Source organism: Salvelinus sp. IW2-2015, linkage group LG17, assembly GCF_002910315.2.
Source record: "Salvelinus sp. IW2-2015 linkage group LG17, ASM291031v2, whole genome shotgun sequence".
NCBI lineage: Eukaryota > Metazoa > Chordata > Actinopteri > Salmoniformes > Salmonidae > Salvelinus > Salvelinus sp. IW2-2015.
Window position 1 is genome coordinate 27,319,379 of NC_036857.1, and position 11,989 is coordinate 27,331,367.

The 11,989-nt window shown below is 39.0% G+C and overlaps 1 protein-coding gene across 1 annotated transcript in view; it reads left to right on the forward strand.

Annotated features, from left to right (window-relative positions):
- The first annotated feature begins 40 nt into the window (after positions 1 to 40).
- Positions 41 to 11,989, forward strand: part of LOC111976575 (nck-associated protein 5-like) — a 57,435-nt gene continuing 45,486 nt past the window's right edge. Inside the window, exon 1 of the mRNA XM_024005516.2 lies at positions 41 to 196. The gene's annotated coding sequence lies outside the window, so the exon portion shown is untranslated. The remainder of the gene's footprint in view (positions 197 to 11,989) is intronic.

An 11,989-nucleotide genomic window follows, 5' to 3' on the forward strand; every position in this document is an offset into this window, starting at 1 on the left:
TGACGTCACTATTCTCTAAACCAGTCTCAGACACGAAACGCTGCCTGCAAGGCAAAATGCAACCGACGAAAAGACATCGTCCTAAGACAGTGGAGATCTTTCATACAATGATTTAAATGTAGGCTAGCTATCTAATAAAGGAGCTATTTATACGTTTTATGGTACGTTTTCTGCGGTAGCCTAATCAACAAATGAGGTGAGTTTCATCGCAAGCATAAATGTCTGCACTCACTAGGCTACTGACTGTAAATTGCTCTGGACAAGAGCTAAATGTGACGAACTGATTTGAAATGGTGGCATCCTGACTGCCACGTTGAAAGTCACTGATCTCTTCGGTAAGGACATTCTACTGCCAGTGTTTGTCTATGGAGATTGCATGGCTGTGCTCGATTTATACACCTGTCAACAATCGGTGAGAGTTTCTACTAAAAAAAAACATACCAAAATAACATGCCGGTGGCTGTGATCGATGTGATCTCCCTCCAGATAAACCGGGAAATTATACATCTAGGAATATGTGCTGTTGTCCTCCAAAAAGTCTTCATAATGGCAATGTAGGTTAGGCTACTAATAGCATTGTCTAGGTTGGTCTGTTTGCCTGGCGGACACGAATCCAAAACATGGATTTGATTTATGGGAAAACCCCAAACAATTTCTGTCCAGTTTTGAAATGAAGGCTATTAGGTTATAAGGTATATTTGGTTACACCATAAACATCAGTGACTAATTCAAGTGTAATMGGCAGTAAAAGTATTCCCTCACCCTGGATCATTTAGTTCAAATTTAAAAGAAATACAGATGTGTTGCTGGCCTTTTGTGTCCCACGTGTCTGCCTGGAGACCGTTGAAATATGTTATACAAGGAAATGTTGCAGTGGATTTAGAATGATTTACTAACCCCAAAACATGATGGAAATTGGATCCATTGAGAGAAACATGGATTATTTRCCCAAGTGAATTGTTACAAGATTGTTTCAAACACGCAGATCATTTTCAGTCATACTATGAAACATATGATCAAAACATTTATTTGCCATTTGATCATATTAGCATGCTTCGATGTATTGTTTTGTGACAGAACGATGCTGACATTGTAATAATTTTCTTCTAATACATCAGCAATAAKATGATAGGCATAGCACTACACGAGACGTCTAGACGTAGTGTTTGACAAGTCCTTGTGCTCCTATGCATGGAGTAGGCCTAATTAGTGCTTTTGTTGAGATTATAACCTCTAAAATCAAGGTCATTCATTCCCTAGAGATCATGTTCAACGTTCCTGGTTGTGATGACTGCTCACTGCTCCAGTATAAGGAATTAGAGCAATGGAAACATGTCTGTACAGAGCTGCATTGAGACTTATATTAACACACTTCGACAATGCCGTTATTGAATGCATTTTCGCAGACAGGTCAGTATCATTGGGCTGTAAGAGGTCAATCTTTCTTTAACGTACTGCTTCCCCTCTGTGTATTCGCATTATCCCCCTCTCGTTTGTTATAAATAAATGTTCACTCTATCCCCCTCTGCACCCCGCCTTTTTGCTGCATGCAGGTAGTTACCATTGTTATGCAGCCGAGTAGAGACGCTTCTGGAGCAGCATGTTAGCGCGTGTGTGTCTCTGGAGCCACACATTAGCATGTAGAAATATTCATAAATTACCACGTGGAGCTGGAACGATATGGCAGAGCTCAAAGCGGGAGGAATGACTATCTCCCTGCAACATCACTACCGTTTCCACACACTGCAGATATGTCGATGTTGCCCCCCCGCAGATATTTGCCCCATGTCCCGCAGCCGTTTGTTCTTCTAGGATAGTAAAACAAGTGATGTTCTCCCTTGTGGGGACATTTCCCACGTCCCCATGAGGCTAAAGTATATTTGAAATGTAGGGGTTAGGGAAAATAGGATTTTGAGTGGAAATGTATTTTAGGTCCCAACAAGGATGGAACATAACTGTGTGTCTCGACTGAAGGCAGAACATTATTTAGGGGTCATTATAAGGACAGTTTAAACTCTTCCTCTTCTATTTCTCTCCTAATATAAACTGTATCAAATCATTTGTTTGGTATTAAATGATAACAATAGCCGTTTGGGCTTAGATAGGCCTATAGCTACCCCAATTAATTCCTCTAATGCAGGGATTCCCAAAACTTAAATAAGCGATACAGCTAATTTCCTGCAATTCTACACATTTTGCCATGTCTTATGTGTGTTCATGTGATATCTGAATGACTCAAACATTACAACAAAATCAATGGGCTAAAAAACCTAGCTAAAAAAACCTTAGCTGACATGGACTGTATGGTCTGAAAAACATGGAGAAACTTGGACAAACCTTATAAAGCTAGTATTCTTTGGTATCTGTATGATACATTTATTTGATAAAAGACAGATGGTTATTGGTCATTTTGGAGAGACCGAAGATAAACTTAGTTCTGTTTCCACTTTCCAACCATATAGTAACCATTCCATAACTTTACTTCAATTATATATATTTTATTCTATGAATAAGTCTTTCTGGGTCTGGCCAGACACGAGAACAAAGGATGTGGATGTTGAGATGTGAGAACATGCTTGGCTCAGCTGCGATGGTTCTGTGGGTGTCTGTACTGACTGACACGGATACGTCCCAAATGGCAACCTATTTCCTACATAGTGCACTACTTTTGACCGGAGCCCGGGTCAAAAGTAGTGCACTTTATAGGGAATAGAGTGTCATTTGAGATGCGTCCACGGTGCCTGGTGTCCAGATGTTAGCTGCTGCTGGCTGGCTATGTCCATGCCCATATGTTAATGGTTCCTTCTCCACTCTGGCCTTGAGTGCAACACTGCTGTTCTATTACCAGCCTGCAGTCAGGGCCACATTCAGTCGAAAAATGTAGTGGAACATTGCAGAGGTCCAGGGTTGTGTCCAATAGGTACTACACAGGAGATCACTTTTTGAAGCTGGTGAAACAGTGAGATACTACTTGAATTTGTTCAATAAGAAAAGCTCATATTCATTGGCATGTTTAGCCCTACTGAGCATGACCCAGACTTCATTGCCTGTCCACATGCTGGCAAGAGAACTCCAGTTGTTGGCAAGGCGATTCCTGTTATCACTGAAGTATTTGTATAAAACCTGTCTGTAAACAGGCGAGACAAATGTTTTTCCTTACTGAGTTTAATGTTTAGTAGAATGTAAGAGGCTCAATACATCAACTTTTTATTAAGAACATCAAATATTTTACCTGAAAGGTATTTATAAGGGTCGTTGTGTGGTTACTGGGTTCAGTTATAAAACATATTGGGTAGTTGACTTGACATGCCTTTTTTTGTTCGTAATGGCAAACAAATATATAACATCATTTTATTAAAGATTTGTTTTTTTAAAACTTGGATCACAAGTAAATTCATGCACTGTATAATCCGTTTTCTTACTATTTTGAATCAATGGTGATAAATGCAGGGCCGGTCCTTGCGGTTCTGCCGCACCTAGCCAAGACCAAAAAATACCACCCGGGCGAAACTAGAATAGTCACAGTAAGCAAAATGTCGTTGAAAAGATGTGAGAAATACATATTTTCAGACGTTGAAGTTAGGTTCAATTTAGGTTCTGAATTAAAGTTGAAAATATGCTACTAATTATCTGGATGTTGAAAATAAGTATTTTCCAGACGTARATGTTTGGGCCAAATCAAGGCTGGTTCATACCAGACAAAATCTGAACCAAACATTGACGTCTATGATTGGTTAAGATTTGGACCAGACCAAAAATAAATTACCATTGAAATCAAGGCCGGTCTGGACCGCACCAAATGTGAACTAAAGATGATTGGTTCAGATTTGGTCCGGACCAAATACCAATGTCCGTGGATGTGGAAATCAAGGCCGGGCTGCACCAAAAAAAGACATCCAAAAGGTGTCTGCATCGGTCCGTGCTTACTGAYGTATATCCTATAGTGTTCCCTGAAATTGAATTTCATAAATGCGTAACTGTGGTAAGCCTAATGTTTGTAAAACACCAAAAAAAGAAATCCAATCCGGACAGGACCAATAAAAGATGTCCAAAAYACATCGGCTCGTGCTTACTGGTGTGTAGCCTACCTTGTCGCCCACAATGGGATGTTATGAATGCCCATCCATGTTGTAGGCCTACCATTTGTAAAACAGGCTGTTGCATTGGCTTTATTAGTCCCGATTCCTGTGACTAATCAATTTGGCTATATAAGCTCTGAATATCAGCTACCCAACTCTATCAGGAGTTATCGTGAGCCTACTTGCAATGTGTTTACACAACGGGAAATGCAGAAGTGTTTTCTTTTTCGCTATGATCAGCTTGTCAATAATTGACGGATACAAACTTGAAACCACTGATCATGACAATGTGGTGAAACTCCTGGGCAACAATTGTGATTGTCCATTCCATATTGTCCATTTTACTTTGACCTGTTTTATTTGATTGGGCGCCATTTAGGTTAGGCTATTTGATCGGAGAAACCTGCATGATGTTAAAAGTGTCTGTTTTTTGACAACGTGGCGGAGAACTGCAGTGATGCGTCTCTCCAACAGRACAATGGAGAGGCGCTCTGGGAATGGACAAGCAAAATATTTTGCGCCCCTGCCTTTGACAAAGTGGACACTGCTTATCACAGGGCATCATCAGCACTCACCTAAAAAGCCCATATGCCACTGGTTGAGAGAAATTGTCATTGTTTTTGGTTTTGGGCAGTATTATGTGAGGTTGTATGTGTTGTTGTTGTAGGTGTGTCTTGGTCAGTTTAGCTCAGAAAATGGCGCCCTTTCAATCTGGCGCTATAGGCGGCTGCCCAATGAGCAGACTGGCCTTGGATAAATATTCAAGTCTGTGACTGTTACAGGTAAAGGTTTTGAACTTTTAACTTAAGTAAATGAATGAAAAAAATGATACAATTCCTTTCCCCAAGTCAATTAATGGTTTTGGTGACAAAATGTAATCAATGTCCACATGGTGTGATTTAACATTTAGCCAGCATTTGGGCACCATTGTTCAGAGCGAGAGAGCTGGAGCACATGGTCTGAACAGATTGTAAGCTTTTTCAGAAATATTTGTCAAAATATTGTACTTTTTTGCCATTGCCAAAAAAAGGGGTACATTTCTAAATCCTTTGGTGTGACGACCTTTTAAAAGTATAATTTTAAAAAGTATAATCTTTTGACAATTTAACAATAGAAAAAGCTATTAAAATATGTTGTGGTTAAATTAAATGGTTAGCCCAGCTACCACATTTGGTTCCTTGGAAGTAGTGGGAATGTATGTTTTTGGTTTCACATTGGTTGTCAGAACAAAGCCATATGTTTCCTGACAGTTAAAACTGAACGTTTCTTAAATGTTTGAGAACAGAAGTGAAAATGTTGCCTGTTCTGGGGACATTTGTTTTTAGGTTGCAGGGAGGTTCTGAAAACGTTTTACTCTGGTTCCAAAAGTTTTCCTGGGATGTTTTATTCAATGCTCTGAGAACAGAAACTGTAGACTATTTGGAGGTTTTTGAATAACTTCCTTAAAATGTTCACTGAATGTTTCAATTAGACATTTAATAACACTGCTAAATTATTTTGGGTTACCATTATTTATTTTTTTACCCCTTTTTCTCCCCAATTTCGTGATATCCAATTGGTAGTTACAGTCTTACCCCATCGCTGCAACTCCAGTACGGGCTCGGGAGAGGCGAAGGTCGAGAGCCATGCGTCCTCCGAAACCCAACCCTGCCAAGCCGCAGTGCTTCTTGCCACACTGCTTGCTTAACCCGGAAGCCAGCCGCACCAATGTGTCGGAGGAGACCGAAGTCAGTGTGCATGCATCCGGCCCGCCACAAGGAGTCGCTAGAGCACGATGGGACTGACCCTCCCCTAACCCGGACGATGCTGGGACAATTGTGCGCCGTCTCCTGGTCGCGGCCGGCTGCGACACAGCCTGGGATCGGACACGGATGCAGTTCCTTAGACCGCTGGGCCCTGGGTTAACTTTTTTGAACTCCAAGCACAGATAGTATACATGGAAATTAATTTCCTTAGGCATTAATCATGCAAACACATTTATGTTTTATTGTGACATGGCATCAGTAAGATTTCAACCAATAATCATCTGTTCTTTATCCATGGAATTAGTCCACTGCGTCATCATGATGGAGGTAGCATGCCATGTTTTCTTTACACATGCAAAGCTGTTCATTTTAGTCTATTCAAATAGACCGCATTTCAAAGGGAACAAGCGCTCATTAAGATCACGTGTGCCCAATTAGTGGGTGTGGCCAACACACCTGAACACACTTAACAAGATAGAGGACAGAGAGAGTTTTGTTGATGCTGAGAATGGAATGTACAGTGCCGTGAAAAAGTATTTGCCCCATTTCTGATTTTCTCTATTTTTGCATATTTTTTTACACTGAATGTTATCAGATCTTCAACAAAAACCTAATATTATATAAATGGAACATTTTATTTTATTTGACATTTATTTAAACCAGGCAAATCAATTCTTATTAACGATGACGGCCTGGCAAGAGGCAAAATACCAGGTGCTGGTATTAAACATAAAAACAATATAATACAAAACGGACAACACAGAGAGAAGACACTGGCAACAGCACAAATACAACAGCAAACAAACAGTGGATGTGTGTGTGTGTGCGTGGAGGCATGTGTATGGTGTGTGTGAAGTAAAACATGCTTCCTTACATAAGGCAACGCAAACTAGTGACATCGTATTGATCAGTCTCACATCTCTGTGAAGGAATTTGGGCCCACTGTTTCATGCAGAACTAATTTAACTCCGCAACGTTTGTGGGGTTTGGGGATGAACAGCTCGTTTTAGGTCCCGTCACAACATCTCAATCGAGTTTACGTCTCGACTTTGACTAGACCATTCCAAAATTGAAAATGTGTTGCTTATTAGTCTTTCTGATGTAGACTTGCTTGTGTGTTTTGGATCATTGTAATGCTGCATGACCCAGCTGTGCTTCAGCTCATGGATGGATGGCCTGACATTCTCCTTTATAATTATCTGATATAGAGCAGAATACGTAGGTCCTGAGGCAGCAAAGCATCCCCAAATCATCACACTACCACCACCATGCTTGACCGCTGGTATGACGTTCCTACTGTGTGTGGAATGCAGTGTTTGGTTTTCGCCAGACATAACGAGACCTATGTCGGGACCGATGCCGTCCACGCTGTGGGTAGGTCGGGTTCTGGGTTCGCTTTGCGGCCAGGTACACCTCAATGTTTTGGCGGTCTACCAGAGTGACCTTACCATTAGCATTATTCTTGTCTCAAAAATGAAGCCATGCAAGTATTAGTACCCACGGCCGGTACAGTGAAACTGCGAATGGATAATTAAATCAGTTATATTTCCTTTGATTGCTCCAACATTACTTGGATGACTGCAGCAATTCTAGAGCTAAATTAAACCAACACGTGCTGACCTTTGGGGATGCGTGCATTCAATCAGACCCAAAACCCATGCAGGGTAGTCTCGGACACCACGAACGCTTTTCGATCATACGTTCTGTGCCTACCATGGTGACCACGGGTAACAGTGAGTCAGGGTTCGCTTTTGGGGAGGGAGCCCAAGAAACGGCAACCAAAATCCAAGGAAGGCAAGCAGGTGCCTAAATTAACCACTCCTGACTCGGGGAGGTAGTGACGAAAAATAACAATACAGGACTCTTTCGAAGCCCTTCAATTGTAATGAGTACACTTGAAATATTTTAATGAGGATCCAGACACTTCTAAACATCAGTAATGGTGTAATTTATTCATAGAAATGTATTGTTATTTTTAAGTCAAATTTGACTGCCTGTTGTCAATTGTCCATCGGTGTGACATAATGTCTAATGGGGTGACGTCAATAAATGAAAGGAAAAAAAGGTGTTGTCTTGAACAAAATGTAGAAATAACTGTTAAGCATGAGGCAGGTTAACATCATCATAATATACAATTGGACAAATTGGCACCCCAAAGGTGGAACAAGCACTTTTCTTTTCCTACTTACACTGACTTTGCTGATAACTACTTTGTTGAGGGAAAATCTACTTGCTGCGATTGTGAAATGTTGTCTCACCTAGCTATCTTAAGATGAATGCACTAATGTAAGTCTTTATGGATAAGAGCGTCTGCTAAATTACTAAATTATAAATGTAAATGTAATCTAGGTTTAGTAAAATTACTGAATCTTACTCAAAATGTAATGGGGAGACACTTTGTTACCATCATTATAGAAGGAAATTACGTGTTTTTTCAACTGAAATTCCAGAATATGATTACTGATTTAAAGACAGAGGTAACAAAATATTTGTATTGTCTATTTGGGAATCATTAAACCTTTATATTAGCATTCATTATGATATCACACCAGAGGACAAATTCAAGGAACTAATGCATTAAATGGTTAATTCAATTGGATTGAAACATGTATCGAAGGTGGCCACATAACATTTTGAATTGTTTAGACATAGTTTATTGCAACTATATATTTTTAAACTTAAATTTTAGAATAAATATTTTTTTCACTTTTGGTTTGGCCATAATGTCAACTACCCATTTGCAGTTTGCCGAGACTAGGTCTGATCCTTTTATGCATTCAAAACAATGTCAGTGTCTGTGTACGCTCCATGAATATGCACAGTTTAAATCAGCAATGCAAAAGCGACAGTACTTCTTGGTGATGTCTCTGGAATGGATAGTACGATCCATTCCAGAGACATCGCTAAGGCATAACTGAGCAGTTTCATACAAATTACCATAAAGGCCACCATTCTCATTTTATCTACCCAGCTGTGGACACACCCTGCCCATCTCCCATTGTCCAGTAGAGAGAGATGGAGAGAGTGCGTGGGTGTGCATATGTGTGTGTGTGTGTGTGTGTGTGTGTGCGTGCATCTCCCAGCAGAGCAGAGGCAGCCAGTGTCACATTTCTAATAGGTGAATTAGCTCCATCTCACATGGAGCTGTGCACACTACAGGCCATTAAACTGTCGCCTCTCAATAGGGTTTTACCCCATTAGTCTTATTTACAACCCCCTTTCACAGCAGTGAGGTTCGCTTTGCACAACAACTAACCAACCGCTCAACGAGGAAGAAGAATGGTTGAGATAGATAGACCATCTGTCAATGCATAGTTGCATTTCTTTATTTTGCTAGGCTGCTGTGCTATATTAATTTGCCTTGGGTCAGACGTTTGGTGCTTGTGTTTTTTGGTGCATGGATGATAAGTTGAACCGTGGAGGCTTTTGGTGTTTTTATGGAAATTGACAGAGGAAGCCAGTCTTATGGAATGAACTTGACTTCCATATGTTTGCATTGTGTTTTAGTCAAATGTCTTGCCGTGTCTTGGCAAATCTGTAAGGGTCCAGGTGGAACGGTGCTCAGTGGTGGCCGGGTATGTCAGAATGTCACAACTAGTGACTGAATCTGATGATATACTGTAGCTGCATAATTTMTTTTTATTTTTTTATCAGTGCTTACTGGTAACTATGTTATGAAATGTGAGCTCCTTAGCTACCGGTACTCTACCTGTTTTTACCTATCATCAACCAATTACGTGTCTAGCCTACAATCACTAACTCCTATAAATAGCGTTATAACATAACGTCGATATTGAGCATTCGATTAATATTGACTGTTCTATTTGTGAGTCGTGATCCTCAGAGAAGTGAAAGTGGATCTTTAAAAGGGTAACAATAGGCCTTTTATGTGAAACATGTTCTCATTCCCTCTGTTTTTTTWWTTTATTTTTTGTTGTTGTTTTTTTTCATCATTTCCAATCCCCCATATTTTTTGGGGTAAATATATATATCCATTCACGTATGCATACATATACACATATATACATACACATACCTACATAGACATACATACTTTTTTTTAAAGAGTATACCTTTATTATTATTCCCTGCAAACCCTACCACCGATCCCCCAATTGGAGTAAACTGATAAACATTTCTGTTTTTACCTTCAATTTATACATCTTATACACATTTACAGACACAGTCTACTTTATAATAGTTCTCTCTTGTTTGTTCTTAGTCCTTCCTCTATTTCTGTTGTCCATCCAGTTTGATTTCCACTTGAGAATGTACATTATTTCTATTTTACACTAGGGTTACTATACATAATTTTTACCCATTTTATAAGAGATTCCCCAAAATTGAAATATTCTAGGCATTATATATATACTCCAGTCGTACTTTATCAAAAGCTTTTCAAACAGCTATGAAACCAGGCCTGGTGTCCCAGATATTTTCATAGGTTCTATTGTTCTTCAGTACTTGCCTTATATTATCTCCAATGTATCGTCCATGTAAAAAACCTGTCTGATTAGGATGAATAATATCTGACAAAACTTTTTTTTATATGCGCCAAAGCATTTTGCTAGGATTTTTTGCATCACAACACTGGAAGTGTAAGAGGTCTCAATTTTTTAAATGGACTGGATCTTTATATATACCACTTGGGTCCTGTTTCAGTAATAATGATATCAACCTTCTTGTTGCGTGTCTGATAATCTATCATTTATATAGGAGTGGTTAAAACAAGCTAATAGTGGTCCTTTGAAGTATACAATAAAATGTTTTGTATACTTCCACTGTTGTATGCCACTCCAGTCTGGAGTTTTCCCATCCTTAAAGGCCCCAATTGCATCAAGTAGTTCCTCCTCTGTAATTAGGCCTTCACATGAGTCTTTCTGTACAGATGTTAATTTTACATTATTATTAGGGAAAAATCCATACAATTAGTTTCAGTTAGTGGAGATGGAGAGAGCCTGAAACGAAAATATTATTCTAAAGTACTTTTTCCTTTCAAAATATCATTTGGTGAATCATGCGTGACTCCATCATTTGTAACAAGTTTTTAATACGTTTTTTTTGGTAGCAATTTTTATATTGAAGATTGAAAAAGAATTTGGTGCATTTTTCCCCATATTCCATCCAGTTAGCTTTATTTTGTGTAATATATTACACTGGATCTTTTTGAATAAGTTCCTCCATTTCTTTTTGTTTTTCCTCTAACTTAATTCTGTGCTCTATGGTACCGTTTTTATTGTTATCTAACTGTACTGTTAGTCCTTCAATTTCCTTTGTTAATATGGACTCTTTTGATCGAAATTGCTTTTGTTTTATAGATGAGTACTGAATTGCATGCGCCTCTAAAGGCACACTTAAAAGTGTCCCATACAATATGGGATCTGCTGTACCTATGTTATGGTCTAAAAAAGTCAGTTATAATTCTTCTGTGCCTAGTTCTAAACAATTTATCATCTAGTAAGCTTTGATTAAATTTCCAATATCTCTCGCCACGTGGAAATTCTGTAAAAGAGTAATATATATGCCAATTTGTGATGGTCGACCGCATTCTGTTCCCCCTTCAACCACTTTTTAACATTTTGGTGCCAGAGAGAATGATATAGAAAGTAGTCACGGCGACTAGCTTGATTAAGCCTCCGCCATGTACTATATCACTGTCAGGGTATTTAAGTCTCCATATATCCCATAATTCCAATATATCCATGACATTCCTGATTCCTTAAGTGCCTGAGGTGATAGTTTGTAGTGTGATTTCCTTTCGGGTCCATAAGAGGTTTTAAGACCGTATTAAAATCTCCCCACTATAATAATAAGTCTAGTGTTGCTTGTAGAGTTGATCATTTCTTTTATATATAATTGTCAAAGAAGCTTGGATCATCATTATTCGGACCGTATAGGTAAATAAGCCATATATGTTTATTGTCCAATAACATATTTAAAATAATCCATCTACCTTGGGATCTGTTTGACAAGTTGCACATTTGGATCAAAGTTATTATTAATTAAAACCATCACCCCTTTTGAATTTCTTTGCCCATGGGAGAAATATATTTCGCCCCCCAGTTCTTTTTCCACAAACTTCATCTAAAACTGTTGAATGGTTCCTGTAAACAGTAGATATTATAATCCTTCTCTTTTAGCCAGGTAAATACTGATCGTCTTTTC